This window comes from Alosa alosa, chromosome 18 (assembly GCF_017589495.1).
Source record: "Alosa alosa isolate M-15738 ecotype Scorff River chromosome 18, AALO_Geno_1.1, whole genome shotgun sequence".
Lineage (NCBI taxonomy): Eukaryota > Metazoa > Chordata > Actinopteri > Clupeiformes > Clupeidae > Alosa > Alosa alosa.
In genome coordinates, this window is record NC_063206.1 from 16109306 (window position 1) to 16131330 (window position 22025).

Below are 22025 nucleotides of genomic sequence, written 5' to 3' on the forward strand. Positions count from 1 at the left end.
TTAGAATAATGTGTGATTGATTATATCCAATAACTACGACCATAAGCCGTTCAGTAATGACTGAACTGAAAGGTGAGACAAGTTAAAAAATCTTATCTTCAGTGGCACTTTGTGACATTTTATAAACCTTTCACCACACTAAAATGGGTGATGTAGCTACTGATAAATGGGAGTAATTATACTTTTTTTTCTAATTTTGTGGACTCTTGTAGTGCCAAAAATTCTCATTAATTTTAAATGTCCATTCTTGTCTTTTGTCATCTGAGCTAGCCCGAGTTGCCCTTGGCTCCCTGTGACGAGGAACAACAGCATATCTGACGCAGTGCGAAAAAGACTCAACCCCTTTGAAATGCTGTGGCGTATACTTAGCAGAGAGGAATCTTAATCAAGACATCACACACACACTCTCTTTCCCCCGCATCCATTCAGATCAGTTGCCACGCTTTCACAAGCATACTGTACATGCATCGCACACACTCTCACACACTTCCACACATAATCCCACACACTCACACACACACACACAGAGTCACCCACTATAGACTTGTGCACTCCAACAAGCCCCGAGGTCATTAACTATTTCTTAGGTGTTCTTGAAAGTAAAAATTGTTCAGGGCCTAAGCGGTCTCAGAAGCAGCATATTCATCATACATACTGTTTCTCAGCCCTCTAGTCTGTGCCTAATGATTCAGCCACACCTCCCAATTATACCTGCCCAAGAACCCATCGGCACATGCAAATATGTGTGAAAAGAACTGCAATAAGTTCCGCTCTGCTGCTCTGATTGGACACCTGGCATTCTGTGAACAGTGCTAGGACCTTCCACCATATGAGCACAATGCAGCATTTAGTGCCCTGCGAAGCTGCTTCATAACATACAAGGGCAAAGAGGCAGAGGCAAGTTGATGACTGCAGGCAGAGGACAGCACATCTGGAAAACCTAGACTAGAGGGACACACAATTTTGGTTTGATTTAGATTTTACTGAGGGTATGGTGGGTGGTGCTGTTTAGAAATGCCAAGTTGTTGATGACCCTATTCACCAATAAATTAAGCAAATGTGCCTTTTGCTCCCACCCACTTTAACATTGAATCACTTCACTCAAGTCATGCAAAAACCATACTGCTGCTTAGCTTGGCTTATTTGCTGAATGTGGAGAAATGTTTGAGTCAGTCCACGTTGTTAATTGATGCAAAATCCAAAATTGACAAAAAAAGACCAAGTTATACACCTGCCAAAAAACACAGGATAGTGAACCTGGCCACAACTTCAGAGAATAAATGACTAAATAAATGCTAAATTGTTATAATTATTAAGGGGTCCATGGAAAATATTTCCTCCCAAAAGGGGTCCTTGGAAATCTAGCTGTTTTTTTTTTTTAGACCAATCTTGTTTAGCTTGTTTTTAATTTGACGATCAAGCGCCATCATCTCAGTTCACAATGATGTCTTCTAAAATCTTAATATCTCCCTTTGCAGGGTTAAAGAGCCATTCAGCTCCCAGATTATATATTTCCTTCTTTATTTCATTCTTTGCTAAAGCTCTGTTTTTAATTGCTTTAAACAAAATGATTGGTGGATAGTTGACTATTAGACACTCAAAAGAAAAACTAGCATTGTCAAGCGAGATGGAAAAAAACACTCTCTTGCTGCAAACAATATCTGCAGTATGTTTGTGTTAGACCCTGATGGAAGACTATACTGGTATGTTGTCTTGCTGTGAATGCCTCCTATAAGGACACTTCTCATGTAATCCCACTCCTTAGAGTTGTGTCCATGTCAATGGCCTTTTGGAGAGCTAATGTTTGTTTAGATCTTCCTGTCTTAGAGCTTCCATCGGCAATCCCCACAGCCAAAGTACACGCAACCACTGTGAAGAAACCTCTGTGGGGTACCTCCGCTTAAAGTCAAGTCAAGTCAAGTCGGCTTTATTGTCAATTTCTTTACATGCACTGGTCATACAAAGAATTGAAATTTCGTTTCTTACTTTCCCATGCAGACATAGACATACTTTAAATACAGACATAGACATACTTTAGAAATAGACATAGCCATAGACAATAAAAAATAAAAATATACAGACACAGTGCGAGACTGAAATATAGAACATATATTAGAATATAGAAATATAGAATATATATATAAAAATAGAGGTAGTTGTGTTGTATATTTACATAGCAGCATTGTGGCAGAGTGATAAATAACATTGATAGCATTTACATGAAGTTTAAACCTGTGCTTGTGTGTACTGTATATTTACATTGATATGCAGTCATTTCAAGTATATCAGGCTTGATAGAGCAGAAAACACAAATTCCCCGACACCCTTTTATTCCTTGGCTGCTTCCAACTTCCCTCCATCACAGATGAGAGGCCTCAAGAGCCCATTTTGATTTCAACACTGAAATCAGTTCAGCCCTTCAAGAAGGAAATGGAGGAGTTGGGTAGCGGTAGTAGTGATGGTGGTGGTGGGGGAGACGGGGTTAGAGATTGAACTCTCTGATGAAAATATTTAGTCTTCTTTTTTTCTGCTCTATATCCATTATTGTTCTCTTTTGTGGGCTACTGAGAGGATTTGTGTTCTCTGGCAACATCATTAAACGAGTGTGTGTCCTCTCCCAAGCCTCCCGGGGGGTATTGCTATGGCACTTAATGATGCAGAGCTCTTTCTCCCTCAAAATACATTTAATCTCCTCATGGAAGGCAAAAATGAATTGAGCATGTCTCATGCTGCCACCTTATCGGCCTAGTGTTTGAGACGGATGGATGGACTGATGTGTGTGTGTGTGTGCATGTGTGCGTGTGTGTTTAATAACACAGAAAGAAGAGAGAAGGTGTGTGCGTTCATGAGTGTTTAACAGCTGAAGGATTATCCTCAGATGTACTCTAATTGAGTACATATGCTTGTTGATCAAAACATGTGGTGCGACCGCATGCACACACGCTGTGTGCACCCTGGGAGAGTAGTGGATACGCAAATATCCACATGAGTGTGTGTGCCTTTGTGTGGGTGTGTGTCATGGCTCCCTGCACACGTGGACCTCAGCGCCAGAGCCACAGCGTTTGGGGTGATTAATTAAGACAGCGTGTGCATCACAAACATACGCTCTTCTGGTCAGGAGCTCACTGATGAGGCACAATGTCATCAGTCGAGGTGGGGGGTAGGGTAGGGTGGTTGGGGGCTTTGGGTATGTGCTGGCGAGATGAAAGCGTTGGCCTGGAGTCTCTCATCGCCCAGCGAGACCAGGGCGGAGGGTGGACATGTTGTATGCCTCTCTCAGGGGCAAGGTCAGGGCGAATGCAACGAGAAGGGGGTAGGGTGGGGGCCGGTGTACGAGAGGGTGATCAAATTAGCAAAAGCTCTGCTTTACTCTCAGCGGGAGAGTTCTGCTAAAGACTCACTCGGCTCCCATACCAACACTGTCTCCATCTGAAGGACCCAATAGATGGAGTGGCAGAGGGAAAAGATGAACATGAAAAGGCGGATCAGTCCTCTAACACAGCCAGAAGGGAGGGCTGCTTATTAGGACTTATTAGGAGGGGATGGGGTAGACTGGCTGAAACTCTATGGCAACCTTTTAAAAAAGGTTTGGGTCGCAGAGAAGGTCGCCGACGACGGAAGTTATCTGCCAGTGATGGTGAGGTGTAGACATCACAAGATTTGGCCAATTAGAGCCTTGGCTGAGAACATCAGTCACATCCAGGCATAATTCAGTTCATCAACGACTGCACCTCGCCATGACGATGGAACCTAGAGACTGACCCAAACAAAAATATCAGCATACTAATCATGATGATGTATTCTATGGTTAAGGTGATAATAATGCGCATGGACTTACCAGTTCTTTTGGTTCCGCAGTTTTGCCTCCAGCTGAGTGTAGGGGTGGAGGAGATCTGTGAGGTATTGTGCTGAGAGTCCGTGGAGAGTTTGTAGGTGAGCAGAAAGATCTTGTATGTGATGAGTGACTTAACTGGCAACCAGTGGAGTGGATCAGAGGGCAGTGAACACAACACCATTACACCATAAATAATGGTGACGACTTCAAAATGTACATGTGACAACATAATAGCACACTAATGCAATTTCAGACTTCAGACATATCAGACTTTATTCAACCTATTCAAAGGCAGAGGTGAAGGACAATGAAACCATGGACTGTTACTCCAACTGCCTTATGTAACATTATGAAATATGTCTGATGCACCTGAGGGGCAAATCCTGCCTCGTGGCTTGTCTTTTCTCATTTCAGTCGTACCATAGAGACATATGGGCAGGTGGGATTAAAACTTCATATATCCCTGAGCCAAAAAGGGAGCTTCAGGGCTAAATGGGTATGTATCTCTTTCTATGCTGGTGATCAATCAAACCATCAATCAGTCAATATATCAATCGAGCAGTCAATACATCAATCAATGAATTCATCAATTATCCAGTCATTCAGTTACAGAGACAGGGTGAGTAGTCAGAGGCAGAGAGCAGCTTTTGGCATGAAACAGCTCCACGTATGGCCTCTTCGATCTTTTTTAAACCCTGTGAGCACACACACACTGTACACACACACACACACACACACACACACACACACACACACACACACACACACACACACACACACACACCACACACACACACACACACACACACACACACACAGGCAGTAGCAGCAGAGAGAGGGACCACAATCGTGACAGGACGAGAGGAGAAAATAGGGAGAGAGTGAGACATAAAGAGAGAGAGAGAGAAGGATAGTGACAGAGTGTGACAGAATTACTGATTATTAATGTGACATTGGCAGGTATGGGCAAACAGAGAAAGGGTGAGGTTATATACGAAAGTGAAATCATCATCCTTCTAAATCTCTGATATAAGGTTTTAAATAGTCTGTTCTTCCTCATGAGAGTGTGTCATTACCCCTCTATCACACACACACACACACACACTGCCGTACCTACTGTCTGACTTCATTCTACTATCCAAAGCCATTTATTACAAACACACATTCCAGATGTAATCGCTATGTCCTGTGAAACTGGACAATTTGATACATTGAGTCCACATTGGACTTTGATTACATGAAGTGGGAATGAGTGTGATGGGCATGGGCTGAAATGAAGTTATTGTAAAGCAGGCTCCCTCCTCCACCACATTAAAGGAGAGGTGCATTTTTATGAGTCATTATGTCTGAGGCCGTGTGTGAGAGGGAGAGAGAGGCAAGGGAAGAGAAGGGTGCCAAAACGGTGAGGCATCTTGGTTTTGTTGGAAAAGGCTAGTGTGTAATGCATGGGTACCAGTCAGTTCTGTCTCTTCATACAAGGAAGCACATCCTTTCCATTTGTGAAGCACTGTGTAATATCGCAATACCAAACAAATCTTATATGCTATTACAAATGGTACAGTGCATTGATGGTTGAGTGATATAATCTGTATGAGCATTGGTGCAAATGTGTGTGTCGGTTATTGTCTAGGTGTGTATGAATGTATTCACACCTTAACGCATGACTTGTATTTGTCTGTGCAGGTGTCTTATTGTCTTTGTCTGTGTCTATGGGTTTGTGCTCACTAATAAATACACTAAGGAGAGGAGAGGAGAAGGGACGGGCTTCAGGTTGGTGTATTGGTAATCCTAGCTGGCTGGGAGAAGATACTGTGCATGTGATTAGGTCTCAATCCTGTATAAATGACATGTCTGGAAGTCAGGGTCCAGCAAACTTGCAGCTTATATAAGCAAACAGTTAAGCCCTCCGCAGTTCCCACAGCAACACCATGAGACTAAAGCCATGTTTAAAATTCAGACGATGGCCACCAAAACACCTTTATTTTTCCACTAGTGTGATGTATTATCCTTTCATAAAGAGAGAAAAAAACAATTTTAGGCTTAATTCTTCAGAGAAACAAAGACGGCAGCATTAAGAGGCATGAAAAACAGTCCTCAGAATCTATTTAGCTCCTATCCTGACTTGAGCCTGGGTGTTATTGCACTTCACTAGCCACAGAGCGCTCTGGGCTAGCCTTAATGCTAATGGTAGGGTGCCTCGTCAACTCATCCACAGGAATGCTGCAGGCCAATCGTAGGTAATAAAGCATTCAGGTTCATTAGGACGGCTTGTGTTTCATCACTGACTAAAAGTATATTGCTGCTCTCAAGTATAACTCATAACAGAAAAAGGTGTGTGTGGGCCGAATAGGCTTAGAGTAAAAAAAATATTTTAGTAAAAAAATGTAAATGTTAATGTTAAATGTCATGACCGTAAAAATGAGATCATATACAGAAGATTCAAGACTCATTAATAATGTCCAGACTTTGATTTCAAATAGTCTCAGAAACACTTTGAATCAAAACATGGCACCTGTTTTGAATTTGAACTGAACAACTGTGATGAAACTGCATTTAGCCTAAGAAGCCTGTGCATTCCTGCAACATCCCCTCCCCCCAGACACACACACACACACACGCAGACACACACACACACACACACACACACACACACACACACACACACACACACACACACACACACACACACACACACACACACCTCATTGCTTCCACGTGGTGCTCACAGCATGCCTTGGTCCTCTGCCTTTGTCAGCTTAAAATGTTCATATGGGAGCTACAACTTCTCTCTTTAGAAAGGAGAATCCATAAAACAGTGTAATCCCTCATTTGCATATGGGAGCCATTTGTATTCTATATTCATGCATTTTACGACTCCCTGGGTGGGTAAAAATTTCATTCAGTTTTCATTGACTTCTCTCCAAATGTCACAGCCATTTTTTTAAAATAAAACTATTCGGTTTTCTTCTGTTTCAATAACATTTCTCCCTCATTCAATTTGAAATATTGGAACATATGGGGACTCACATTCGTCTTTTTCAGAGGAGATTTCCTTGGTTACCCCCCAACATTAGGTGTTTGCATCTGGATGTCATCAGGAATTAGTTGGTCTGCATGCTGACCAGCCAACCATTTCCCACTGTATATGAAAATTATTTGGGAAAGAAGTTATAAATAAATGAACCAGTGAATATATATATATATATATATATTCACTTATATGCAGCTTGGTTTTGTGCAGTTAGCACTTATTCATTTCAGGTCTTACCAAAGATAGAATGTTTTAGAGTGGTAGCAGCACAGGGCTATGTTACAATCTCCTTGCACCATTCCTATCAACAACAATATAGCTAGGCATTGGTCATATACCACACAATTGATCAGAGCTGGCGTACACACTGTAGATGTAAAAAAAAAAGACATAAGTCCTCTACTTTAATAATCTAACTGGTAAATCATTTTATACATAATGTTGTCACACATTAACACTAAAATTATGTAATTCTGCTCATCAGTGTGAATATGCATTCAATATATCATACAAAATACATGCATATTTGACATTACAATAATGCACAGGACTTGTGATGTACAGTTATTCGAAGTTATTTGAACATATAATTCTATAAAATGGAATTTAGAAGTGAGGTAGATTACTCAGATTACTCATTACAAAGACAGTTAGTTATTGCTTAATAAGTTGATCATTTATTTATTTAAAGAGCGTTTTAAAGATGGATTATGATGAAAACACTCCTTCCTTCCAAGCAAACGTCATTTTAAATCTCAAATGTTCATAAATAATAAAGCACACACAAAATGATCTCACATGTAGAGAAAGTGTGAAAATCAAAATTAATCTGTGACTTTCTTAGAAAATTAAATTAGTAAAATGCAAGAATAATGCAGTTTGATGTGGCTTTAAAATTAAACCATGTCGACATGAGGAATCGCCTATGTAAACGACACTTTTGCATTTTTCAGACCCAGGGCACAAACCTTTACATCCTCTCAAAGTTAAGCATCAATTTGGCTCTCCTCCTTAGGGAGGGCTATGACTGGAACCATCAACGTCTACGATAAAGTGCAATAAGAGCCATGCATGATGAATTAAAGATAAAAGTGGTGGTGAACACAGACAAAGAGAGTGAGCAAGTGAGAGTCCTATCTCCAGTCGACTAAGCCCTTTGGCTTCAGTCGAATTCCTTGACCTTATTTGTTAATATGTTGTAGCAGAATCCCCATAGTGTTAGTGGATTAAGCCCCGTCTAATCTCCCAGCTCAGCAAGCTGTACACACAAAGCTTCAAATACGGCTGAAGGTGTCAACAGGGCCGCTTTACTGTAACTCATATTCCAGGCAAAGTAAACACGCAGCTCACGGCCAAGGCATTGAGGACCCGCCACCGTTTAACAAACATTAGAACTGCAGATGCTTTAGCTGGGCTTTCTGATGACCTGCGTTCTGACCTGATGGCCTCCTTTGAAGATTTTAAATGGCTTCTGGAATTAGCTGTCAGTGGTAGCCAGCAGTTGCCTTAATAGTGTGTAATAAATAGAGAACCTAATTGAAATGTTTCTTCAAATGAATGGTTTGCTTAAGTTAACTGCAAGTTGTTGTTTTTTTCTGATGCTTTTTCCTCATATTTTAATATTGGTTATTATAGGCTACATCAAGCTTGAGAAGTATACAGTACAGAGCAAATAAACAACTTTTCATTGTAGATATGCAGTATGTTGTAGAATTGCTTATAATTTCAAATTCAGGACATATAAATGTGCATATCACTTTTGTTTTTCCTCATGACAAATGTATGTCAACGTATTTGGTTTGTTTATGTGCTAACAGTGTTACTATTGACTTTTAAGTCACAGGACCATGGAAAATGATGCACAAAGAGGAGGGTAGCTCCAGTGCAAACAGTTGTAAAAAGTTGGGGTCTCTGCACAATCGTAGCAAACACACAGTGGCCTAGTTCTGTCAGAGGAGCGTCACAAACCAGTGCAGTCAGATCTTTAACTGATAAGGTATAACAATTTGTCCTCATTAATGGGACACACATAATCAATATACTGTACAATATACAATCTAGCTCCAATTCTAACAGCAACCCAACAGCAATATGGAAAAGATGGGATCATTTTTTACAATGGTGGTGTGTGGGTTCTTAGCACAGGTGGCCCTAACCTTACAGAAGATCTTTTGTCATGTTGGGCCCTAGTTTTATTGATGGACAATGTGACTGTGTGGGATGTGTGTGGAATATGTTCCATACAAATTACTTGCCTACAAGCAACACCTTTTCCGTGAATCTTCTCATGTCATGAGCTCTGTGTGAACATTAATTAGGCATGGTGGAATGATTGGGATTGGCTGATAAGTAATGATTTCATTGTCACATACACTAATTATTCAACCCATTAATGCTTGGTTTTACCTTGCTTTGTGTCAATGAAATGAGCAAATATAGGTTTCCCAGTCTATTCTTTCCTCACAGTTGCTGATGCGCAAAAGCCTATTCACGGTGCTTGTTGCACTTTCAAATGAAGTTCCACTGTCTTTCAGGACACATTAAGAGGGACTGACTTGGGCTGAAGCAGTGCTGCAAATTATTCAATACCAGTCTTTACTACTTTTGTAATGATTTCAGATTCAGATCAGAATGTCATTTATTGGTTAATTATTTATGTACATTTGCATATACACTGTCAAAGGTTTGGGGTCACTGCAGTCTTCAGATTACATTATGTGCGTACATAATTGCAAAAGGGTTCTCCAATGTTTTCTCAGTTAGCATTTTAAAATGATATCAGATTAGTAAACAGAATGTGGCTTTGGACCATTTGATGAATGGTTGCTGATAATGGACAGTCATTTACAATGTTACTGATGAAGTAAGGCCAGAATTTCGGACCAAAGCAACCAAATGGCCACCCTCCATCTCAAACAAAGAACATTCCTCACCACACAGGGGTGCCAGAGGTAACTAATTAACATACAGTCAAATGCTCCAAAATGAGACACTGGTTTGATGGTCACTTCTGAAATCTCTGTAAAAGTATGCTGTGAATATGACACATTCATATTTGTAATGTGGGCAGCAGTCTGATCATGGTTTCATTATAATCTAACGTGTCTGTGCATAGTTGAAGACTAAGAACTACACTGTAGTTTGTATGTGAACCTCACCACCTGACCAATGATCTGAGGGCCGTTGGGAGGGTTGTGCATATTCAGATGGTCTTTGGGATAAAGCAGGGTTGCTCTTGCAGATAAGGCCTCTTGATTTTCTACTACTACTGGCTTTAGGTCACTCTCTCTCTTCTCTCTGACCTTTCGGCCTCCCTCTTTCTCCCCCTACATCTCTTTCTCCCTCTCTCTTTCCCTCTCTTTCTCTTTCCTTACTTTGGGGTTTGTTGCCAAGTAGGTATAGCAGTCCACATACATCCACATACCGCATGTGCATGACATGAAAGCAGCAGGTTCTGATGTGGTATTTAAAGTGCAGATCAGTGGGTGTGTTGTCGGCATGCTAGTGGGATAGGGCACAATCTGTTGATGATTCTGACAGCTTGTGGAGAAAAGATGTTCAGCAGCCTGCTGGGTCTGATGCATATTCTCTCTGTACCTTCTACCTTCTAACAGGCTGGAGGGAAAACCAGACAGTGAGATGGATGATGATGAACCAGGAAGTGAGGCCGTATAGGTGCGGATGATTTCAAATGTAAAAGGTGGTGTGTGAGGTGAATAGTAGGGCCTGCCCTTCAGAGTCTGCTGAGTAGTGATCAGGAACTTCCTGTTGCTCACCACAGAGGAGCCATCAATGGTCAGTGGTGTGAGATGACAATGCCTGCTGTCCCTTTCTGAACTTGATCACCAGCTCCTTGGTTTTTGCAAAGTTCAGGGGAAGGTTGTGGGACCTATGCCACACAACCAGTGGTTCCACCTACATTCTGTAGGTGGACTCCTCATTGTCGGTAATGGGAGCCACCACTGTTGAGTCATCAGTGAAGTTAATGATGTGGAATTGAATTGAACCTGGCAGTGCAGTCGTGAGTAAGCAGAGTGACAGGGGGCTCAAAATGCAGCCCTGGGGTGAACCAGTGCTCACCGAGCTGGTTCCTGATGTCTGGCTGCCAACCCTGATTGACCGCTGCCTCTTATACAGGAATCTGAGGACCCAGTTGCAATTGCCAGTGTCTTCACCCAGCGACATCTGCTTTTCCAGCAGCTGTTTTGGAGTGATGGTGTTAAACATTGAGCTGGAGTCGATGAAGAGGAGTCTGGCACATGCGTTCTTCTGCTGACTAATCTGCAGCAATAATACAACTGTAAAGGATCTAAGTTGACTGGGAGGTGGGCTTTGATGTGCTTCATGACAAGTTGCTCGAAGCATTTCATCACTATGGGTGTGAGGGCTGCAAGGCAGTTCTTCTTAGGCACAGGGATCATGTTGCCACTCTTGGGGCATGTGGACACCACTGCCTGACAGAGTGAGGTGTGAAAGATGCCTGTAAAACCATCTATGACATCTATCTAAAGACATTTGTGAAAACATCAAACAGATGTCTGTAATGACATACCGGTATATCAAACCAAAAGTATGTAACAGTATTAATACCAGTGACTCATTCACAATGAGACATCTACTTCCATAGACAGTTGTTTTCATCACAAACATGCATGACGGTTCTCTCTCAAGTTTCTTTCTCTGTAAGTTTAATCCTGTCTTATTTGTATTTGCTTTTCTTAGTTATCTATGCAAGTCTGAGTTACTTCCTGAACTGATCAGAAAAACACCCACTTATGCGCGGGTCTTGTCAAAATATGTAAAGGATGTGTCTGATACGTAAAAAAGTGTCTGCGCTGCTGACACCTTTGTGCACATCACTTACACAGACAAGCCTATTACAGCGAGAATGCCAGCACTGAGATGAACGCAAGGAGAAAACCTTTGTAGCAGTCACTCATTTTCATCCTCAGATTGATTTGAGCAATTCTGCCAGGATAAATCAGCCAAGCTCAAAAGTAAGCATTTAAAGGGAGTGCACTAATTAGTGTGATCTGAGGCATTGCTAATACTTATCAAAGCTATTTCAGAGAAAAAGAAAGGCAGAGAGCTAAGAACATAGAAAGGGGCAATTGCTCTCATCTTTGACAATCTAAATAATAATCTTCTCATCCAGCACTGACTGAGATATCTGGGCTAACAGGGTAGATTAAAGCAAGTACAAATGATCAAATATCTCTGTCAAAGTTTTATTTTTACTAAATTTCAGAAAGTAAAATTATTACTAAGAATGTAATAATCTACACAATAATGATGGATGATAGACTAGTTTCTGTGTCCTTGAAGATTTCCTTACTCAGTGCAAGTCAAACCTCAAATGTTATACAGTAAGCTTTTCATTTCAAATAGTCATTACTCTCTCTGTCTGTCTCTCTCCCCCTGTTTCTCTCAATCCCCCTCTCGGTCTCCCCCTGCTCCCGCTATGGAACTGGTAACCCAGCAACATAAAGCTCTTATTAGCTGGGGAACTCTCCGTGCAAAGTCGACAGAGTTGAGTGTGCAGCTTCTGAGTCTGTACTTTTGTTATCAGCGTTACCCCTCGGTGCCCCTCCTCTCATCTTAAAAAAACGTCCTTCCTCTCCGTAAAAACCTCCCTTCCCCCAGCTAATTTTTGTTATGAATATTAATTAGATTAGCATTGTTTTTGGCCTCAGCAGCATGGTTAATTTCAAGCGCTCATTTCCAGATACTTGCTACTAGACTATATGTTGTCGGCCCATGCCAAAAAGTATTTATTTACCTCAAAGAAAAAAAAAGAGCCTTGCATAATGTAATTGAATTAATTGTTCCTTTCCAGGCTGATGGAGGGGCTCTACTGATTACATGGATTACAATGGCAATTGCAAATATATAAACAGTAGCAAAATGCATGTGATGTTTGCAATGTTAAAGCCAACAAAGGCTAACTGCCGCTAACATATGGTGTACTCTATGTTAAAAGAGACTTGGACAAAATGCATTTAAAGCCAAACAGCTCATATCAGCCTTTATGGTGTCACTGGCAGAACTGCATTAGTTCCGAACCATAAAGCACCATACACATTGACAAAAGAAAATTAAATAGTTCCGGTTGCTTCTAATGTGACTCATCAGCAGTGCAGTCCTTGGCCATTCCTTTTTTATTGTTTGTCTCTACTGGACCCGCTGACTAATCTGCAGCAGTAATAAAACACCTGACCTGACCTTAGTTTGAACATAAACACGGTCACATGACCCCCGATTTCAGTCAAAGGTCAAACACAGGACAATTCAGCACACTCCAGAAGAGGCTACTGAATTAAAGAAGTGGGCTTGGGGCACTAGGTGTCAACAGGTCCCTATTGAAGTGGACCTTGCTATGAGGATGACTTCAAAAACACTACCAAGAAGTCATGAGGAATCATCACCTAGTTCAACCTTTGATCAAACTGATCAGATCCACTGCATAATGTGTGAACAGAGGTCATGTCTTATCACAGAACTGCACTACCTTTAGATCACAGTTATGTGCAACCCAGCACCATTACATGATTTTAATCTGTGTTAGAGTGTTGGACATGACAGTTATAACATGCCAGTTCTTGCATAATGTGGATCAGGTTGATCCTGGTTGTACAACAGACAGTTAATGTAATATCATTCTAAAACAACCAGGACTTTTATTGTTGTCATAAGGTTTTATTGTTGGTCGACATGCTTGCTAGTGGAAGTCAGGCTGGAACATAAGAGTGCCTGTAGAGGAAAAGAATATGTGATGAAATGTGATTACCCACAGAAATATGCACCCATACGTATGGCGATTTAGAGTAGAAACATGTAAATGGATTTGGTGGCGTAGACCCATATGTTTAAAATTATGCATCATTATCCGGTCTCCAACCAAGAGCTTTACTGCTGTTACTTGAAACGGTTCATCGGCTAAATCATGAGAACAAGTGCCTGTCGTAATGGAGTGTGACAAATACAGCTGGCTCCAACTGCTTTCTAGTCCTTCCCCGGGTTCCCCAACCAACCCCTTCTTTTTGGGTGACTTTTTCTAAAACTGTAATTACAGTCCGAGCTGTGTCCTCCCTGTCATAGCAATAACCCGACATCCCAGTCCTCAACCCTGGGCACATAAAGAAAAGGTTCATTACACCCCATTTTCTGATATTAGATCACATTCCTTTTATACCCGGCTGAGTGGGGAAGTCGAGAAACGTGATTGGATTAACAAGAATATTCCATGGCAAGAGGAGAGATAGAGGTAGTGAAAGGAAGATAATGTTAGTGTGCATATGTGTGTGTGTGTGTGTGTGTGTGTGTGTGTGAAAGAGAGAGAGAGAGAGAGAGAGAGAGAGAGAGAGAGAGAGAGAGAATAGTGTTTACGTAAAACAGCTCTGGTAACACTTTCCAATCACAACATGAATAGGACATGTATTTTAACATTATTGTGCAATAACACGCCTCTCTGTGTTTTGATTTTTCCATAAATACTTGGGATTGATTTATTATTCAGGGCATATAATTAACCCCTTTACCACTAGATTGGTACCTGGTATGTTGAAAACTGATGAAAAGGGGTGCTCTTACATTGTGTTACTTTAAAGTATTGTTACACATTAGGAATAGTATAATGATTTTTCCTAAATTAAATATTTAATTGAACCCGAATGTAGATATTCTGTTGTAGACTACAAAACAATCAATAATAAAGTAATGTTTCTACAATAATATTCCCTTGAGATGAAATCGATTTGAAATGTTAATGAATATCAGGATGTAAACAAAGACTTTATTACAGTAGGCTATTATTAAGCATTAGTTAAGGTATGTAATTTCAAAATTAAATATTTAACTGTACATGTTCTAATTCTCTTGCAATATTCTTCACAAAAAGGTTGTGAATGCACCATGCACATATGCTTATTTTAAAATGTTATCAAATATATATTTTTACCATTTCTATTTGAGGGTATCGTCCAAGAACTTGGGACAGTGCCTCCTCATTCAGATCTAATACACCTTTTCAATAAGCCTTTATACTGTCTGACTTTCGAATCTACCTAAAAATAGAAGGCAGGCTCAGCTGTATGGCCGATGCTGACATGTTGAAACGGGTGATACTCAAACTGGAAGTACCTTGACTCACTCCATCACAGATGGGAAAATGAAAGGGCTGTTAGAAATCCACAGCTGTCTGCGGACCAGAGCAGACCTAATTTAATTTTCAATCATTCACCATAAACATAAAGAGATGTGAACCATACATTTCAAGTGATCAAAATGTGAATCATTTCTAAACCTTGTGAATTTCTTTATGAAAACTACCTTTTGATACCCTGTTTCTAATTATATATATCGTTTAGTCAGTAATCTACATGTAAGATAGAATGACATAGATGGACGTTTGATACCTACTGTAAATGCAAATATATAGGTCTATATTTATATGGTGACATAACCCACCTACTGCACATGATTACATTTTACATAGAACATTTCAGTTAGGGACTGTACGATATTTACCGGGGGGGGAGGGCCTAAGAGAATTTTTTAAGCCTTAGGGGAAGGCCCAGGAGAATTTTTTTGGCCTGGGGGGAGGGCCGAGGAAAATTATTTTTTCCTGATCCATGATATTTTTTTCCCTGATCAATGATCCGTTTTCGATATTTTAAAAGGTTTTTAGGCCAAAACTAGCCTGACGTTGTCATACTCAAATTCTAGTCAGAATATGAGTCTGATACTGCTCCATTGGGACGTAATTATGGGGCGTGTTTCAACCGATACAGTGGGGGAATGCCTCTGCACTCAATTGGATAGACCTAACCAATCAGAGCAACAAAATAGCTTACCGTGAGGTGTAGGAAGAAAACACACGAACCATCCTTCTTCTCCTATATCCCCTCCGTTTTTAAAAATAATTCTGTTGAACAGTGATATGCTACAAACATGTTAAACAGCTGGGAAAGGCTGTCGCAAATCCCTCGAACAGGTGGTCAATCAGAGATTTAAAACAAATGAGGGAACATGTCGCAATGCAACAGCGCTGTTTTCCCTTGATGAAAGTGAAACCACCAGTTTTCCCACATCTCAACTTTGGCCAAAGTTTTCAGAAATAATCGTTTTCAGTGATACAACCTCATTAAATAATATGAATTTTCCATATGGGGTCTTAAAAGCCATGTATCCTTCTAGCCACAGCATTTTTGTTTCAAACATAAGCCTAATCTAAGCGTGCTCAGATGACGTGATAGACCAGGCGCTGTTGCTCACCTGTCCATCATCGTAAAGCCTTATTTGATTGGTCCGCCCGATTTAGGGCGAGCATACTTCCACCACAATAGAGTGGCGAAGTCCCGCCCCTTCTACTTCCGGTCCATGGGACCTATCTTTCAAAAAATTATGAACGGGAGTTAATGGAGAGATAACAATTATTTTTTGGTCCAGTTTGAATTGTGCCACGAATTTCACATATGATGTGTGTGAATTTAAAAGATTTTTCACGTCAAGAAAGTACTGTTGTTCGATAGACTTCAAAAGTTATGTTGGTTTTGTGTGAATCCACTCAGTGGACTACATCTCTTGTCTCGAACGATGTACGTCACCAACGTAATGAAACGATAAGAGCTGTATATGCTAGTTAACGGTTGCATCTTGCTGCCTGCTATGTCACTTGACAGTATGTAATGTACAGTCTATGGACGAATACAACTTACCTGATGTGTTTAATCCTCTGACTCATGGTATTTTCTTCGGCAAGGAAAGCCCAATTAAGACCTGTTGCTGGTATGCTTGTACAATCTAGTGTGGATGTAAATGAGCTGTCACTAGCGCGACTGATGGGTTTGTAGTCGTTGGAATTACGATCTTTCACAATGTTGTAATTCAATAGTTACGAAACAAACTGCAAATGTCTTTACATGAAAAATTGTCTTTAAAATTGACAAACATCATATGGGTAATTCAAGGCACAAGTCAACCGGGACCAGAAAATAATGTCTTTTTCGCCATAGACTACCGTTCAAATTTTTTTGAAAGATAGGTCCCATGGAGACAAACGGAAGGGGCGGGACTTCGTCTCTCTATGCCAGACCGAACTTCCCGTGGGGCGGGACTAAGTTCGGAATGGCACCCAGGCTAGGCCAAAACATGATTCACGTCTCTTTGACAGAGTGGGCGAGTCCAAAAAGTCGCAACCCTACCTGAATCTCACACAACCCCCCTCGTAAGCGTGCAGGTCACCCGCGTTTATGAGTCATAAACAAAATATTTTAATGATATTCGGGTCATTTGCGGGTGGGTCAGTTAAAATTAATGAAATATATATTTTCTACAAATAAGCCTACTTAAAATATCATGAGAAGGCTAGCATCAATACAGTAAAGCATCAATACAGTAAAGTCAACAGTAAAGAAGAAGACGCGAGTTAAAATAATAAAGACACCCCTTCAGGAAAAGCGATAGGCTATGGGAAATATTGGGAAAAGTTCTTAAAGAAGATGACAGTAGTACAAGTTATCGTCTTTGTAGGCTTACTTCTTGTGAAGACATTTAAAAGTATGACAGCCAAAACGGGCAGCCTGCAGGAATAAATGTTATGGCACAGACTACACAGCCATATCTACCGGTATGTATAGGTTCGCGCATGCATAAAAGTTACCTTAGTTCGTTGTGTTTGTGACTTTAAACAGTGGATGTGCTTTAGTAAAGCTTTGTGCTTCATTCAACATTATAAACCAGTTCTTACGCTAATGTTTTGACCAGCAATGAATCTCTCTTGCCTACCTTGCCTCACCATTTCTGTTTTCGAAAGAAAGATGTATGTCCATGGCCTTCAAATCTTATCCTAGTGTTCTAATCCTTGGTGGTTGCGTGCGTGCTTGCGCTCTTATTCTCATCTCTCTCCTGCGCAAACATTATGTTCTGCATGCCTACTGCGTGTAGTTTTACTGCATAAAGTTTTGCAAATAAATTAGTTTGTTTTACAGAAATGGCCTACTGTCACACTGCATGCAGGATATAACCAAAAGCACACATTTTGTAAACTAGATGTACTGCATAGCGGTACAAAATATGACCGCCGCTCAATCCTGTACATCCGTTCCGCGAAAATAAATCACACTTCAATTTGTCTCCATATTTTACTCCATCCCCCACTCTTGAAACTTTTGTGTATGCTTGTTTGGCATGCCTGAGTGTGTGTGTGCGGCTGCACAGAAAGTAGCCTACTGGTGCTGAAAAGGTTGCCACGGTTCAGGTAGTTATTTAGGAAAAACAGTTTTTTTTTGCGGTTTGGGGGGCCCAGCACAGGGTGGTCCGAGGGACTAAAATGAAATTTTTCCGTAAAAGTCTAGTGGGGCTACATACCCACCAAATTTCATGTACCCGGTGGTTCGGTGTCCCGGTATCAATGACCAAAAATTCAGGAAGTAGATGACGGGAAAAATTCTTGAATTGTGTGCATGTGTGCGTGTACAAGTTTATGTTTATGTGTGTGGGTGTGTGTGTGTGTATGTGCGTGCTTGTGTGTTTGCCTGCGTATGTGTGTTTGTGCATGTGAATGCATGCGTACATATGTCTACTGTGTGAGTATGTGTCATACGTATGATTACTGTAAATGTATGTGTGTGCGTGTGTATTTGTTTATGCACATGTGTGCACATGGAATGGGTTAACATGACCCCTGGAGGCAAACATATGGAAAAAATTGGTCATCCTAGGCCCTAAAGTTCTCAAGATATTCACAGAGAACTGTGTCTGCCCTACCCTCCTTTCGGGGGGTCCAGTCCAGCGGGGGGGCTACAGATCAAAACGAAAAACGATGGTTCCATGCTATCCATGTGGGGTTACATGCCCACCAAGTTTCGTGTACCCCGGTCTTTCAGTGTCCCGGGAATCATTGACGGAAATTTGGGCATCTTGAAAAAAAAAAAAAAAAAGAAACAAATCTGACTAAACCTATATGACCGCCGCTTCGCTGCGCGGCGGTCATAATAAGCGGGTCGGATCGCGGGTCGGGTATAATTTTGTCCTAATTAATATTCGCGGTCCAAGTTGCAGTCGGGTTGATTAAAATATCGGGCGACCGCGGGCCGCTTGTGACCAAACCCGCGCAACACTGGTGTGTACCCGTGTGTGTGTATGTGTGCTTATGACATTTGCTGGCCGTTTTAACCTTGTAAACGTCATTTTTCTACCAGTTTTGATTCACGTAGGGGGGAGGGCCTAGGATAATTTTTTTGAGCCGGGGGGAGGCCCCTGGAAAAAATAAATTGACCAGGGGGAGGGCCAGGCAGAACATTTTTAACCCGACTGTAAAGGACTGTACAATATTTAGCCGGGGGGGCTAAATATTGTACAGTCCTTTACAGTCTCTTAAACTTGATAGCTAGGTCAAAAATGTCATTCCATTTTACACTTCAGCAATACAATGGCACCCATCCCTGGCTTAAGCCATCTGTTGATAAACGATGTCTGCCTCCAGAGTCTACCATGGCTTCATCAGACTTTCAGTCTGAGCACAAGAAAAGGAGGCAGATTACCAAAGTCCAAGTCTAACTGGCAAAGGACTCAGGCTCAGCCACAATAAGTCCACTCTGGCCTGCTTAGGTAAGGTCATTTTTCTACTAATCAAATTTCATTCCTGCAGACAATTGGCCCTGTCTAAAGCCATCAGACAGGTTAGGGGTCTATCACACAGCAAGAATGTGTTATTGATTTGAATTGCTGTCTTAATCACTGGTCTTTGGTTTGACAGCGATGGATTTTTCAACTGTTATTGTGTCTCCATCTCTTCACTCTGACATGAACTCACATTGAGAGAGGTAGCATTTATTTCTCTCTAGGTGTATTAAAGAAACAAAGCAGCACTTATCCTGAAGTAAGTCCTGAAGTAAACAGCATATATCATTGATATGAAGCCATTCCTTTGTCATCCTGGTAAATTACAAGTGAACAAATGGAGATGTAAAGTAATTGATTTGTTCTAAAAATGCATCAGCTGTCTCCAAACCTGTGTGTACATGCTAGTACATGAAGCTGATTTACTTTGTGTTCTTTAATTCTGTTAAAATGTAAATCCCACTGCTTGCATTCTTTGCAACTGACAGGAAAGTATCATGGGTGACAGTTCTTACCATCATCAAGGTTTATTTCATCATCAGACACAAAATGCAGGGGTTGATTCTGGTAAGTTCCATGAGCTCGTTATACAGAGAGACTGCAAGACTGTGGAACTTCAGAGAAAGTTTCAAAGTGTCACTTTATTTTTGTACTCAGGCGCAGATGTCTGTCTTGCAAGAGATGACACATGCCACATCTTCAGGCAATGAGCAAAAACAGGGATTGGTTTATGAGCTATGAGATAAATGTCAGAGAAATGTCTCACAAAGATTCTCACTTGCACCGTCCTTTTGTAATTTACTAAAGGGTTAAGTGAAGTTTAGGGCTACAATTGGCAAGCTAACTAGTGTTTGCATTTTGGCCTTGTTGCATATGCAGTTTTAGGTCTAAATATCTAAAATTTCTGGGTGGTGACTGGTTCAACTAGACAGTTTCATGTTAAGCCACATTTGATTGAAATGGGGACCTAAATGTTGTGGCTACAGAGACATAAGGCCCTAAATTAAATAGTGGGCTAGTTTCTAAAGGCACAATCTAATTGCCAAATTTAATTAATGCCACAAGCAAAATCATAAGCAAAAAAGTTTGTAGATCATCTCAATACTCCCACATGCCACACAATACCTTTAATTCATGCACGAGACACTTTGCTCAGAGTGATTTTTCAGTTAACCCACCATTTAATCTGGGGCCCATTGAGTTAGCTTCACCTGTCTTCAACTTTTTATCATGCGTAAGGTTTTTTATTTCGCTTTTGTTGCCACCATTTGCTATCCAAACAGGAGCGAATGAATGAATGAATATTTGCAATTCAGTTTACTTGCACAAGGATTATTAGTAGATATGCCAAAGCATATACCAGCCTCACTGTTACAGCTAGTTGCAGTGTTGTTTACCAAGTGAATCATTGTGAGGGATGGCAATCAAATTTTATTGTTTAGTAATCACCCCAGTTTAATTATAGTTCCAACAAAACATTTATAATAGGGGCATTGGTGCCAACTATCACTTTTCAAATCCTCCCACCCACAGCTCATAGTGACCACTAATCAGTCATCAAGGTAGTCCAGGTTTCCTGGGTTTGCAGCATGCAGGCAGAAGCATGCTAGTGTCTGAGCACTACATCCATTTTCTCCATCCAAATGTGTCACTGACACATGGTTGGAGCCCTAAAAAAAGATTAATGAGCTCCACACTTCCATGAGCAAAGTCCTTCAACCAAGACATCCTGTATGTAGAATTTCATGGAGTGAAGTTAACCAATTTGTTCAAATAAATTGGGGAGAGTTCGAGTGCTGTCTATTTTTGTGATTATGCTCTCGGTCTCCTTGGCAGACACACACGCACACGCTGTCTGGATCTACGTCTCGGATACATTACACCACACAAAGCCTGATGGGGTTGCTGCAGGTCCATTTTGTTCTCACACACCAGGGATCTTCTGTGTTAACACCTTCATTAGAATATTCACAGCGCTCACCTTAAGAGACACATGCTACACAAAGGCAATAGACACGGAGCCATTTACATGGCAGGTTGTTAGGACCTTTCAAGTAAACATATATTTTCATAAAATTACATATACCATACGCACAGCCTAAATAAGATCCTGGAGACCTGGGCATGGCGGACAGAGCACTTATCTTATTAAAGAGACAGCTCCCGCACAAATTACAGTGGAGGGCAGAGGGGTCTGCCAGCGGGGAGGCTCTTGCTTTGTGCCGATAATAGGCAGGAGCCCGAGTCCTCGGCTCTCCTGATGGTGCCACGCGGATGTGGCATGATACACCTCCATTAAAGGATTCCGTCAGTGGTAAAAGGCAAAGACAGATAAAACGAATTATCTTGATATGAGACGCTAAATAATTCAGAGCCATCAGGTCCCGTCTCCGCTGGCCCGGTGGGCGGTGTTCCAGCCTCGCCTCTCTTTAGTGAAATCCACCGGGGAAGAGCAGCAGTCCTGATGTGGCCTGGACATGTGGCCTATTAGTGACAGCTAATCAGAGCTATGAACCAGCCAATGGCTGATGCAGGCTA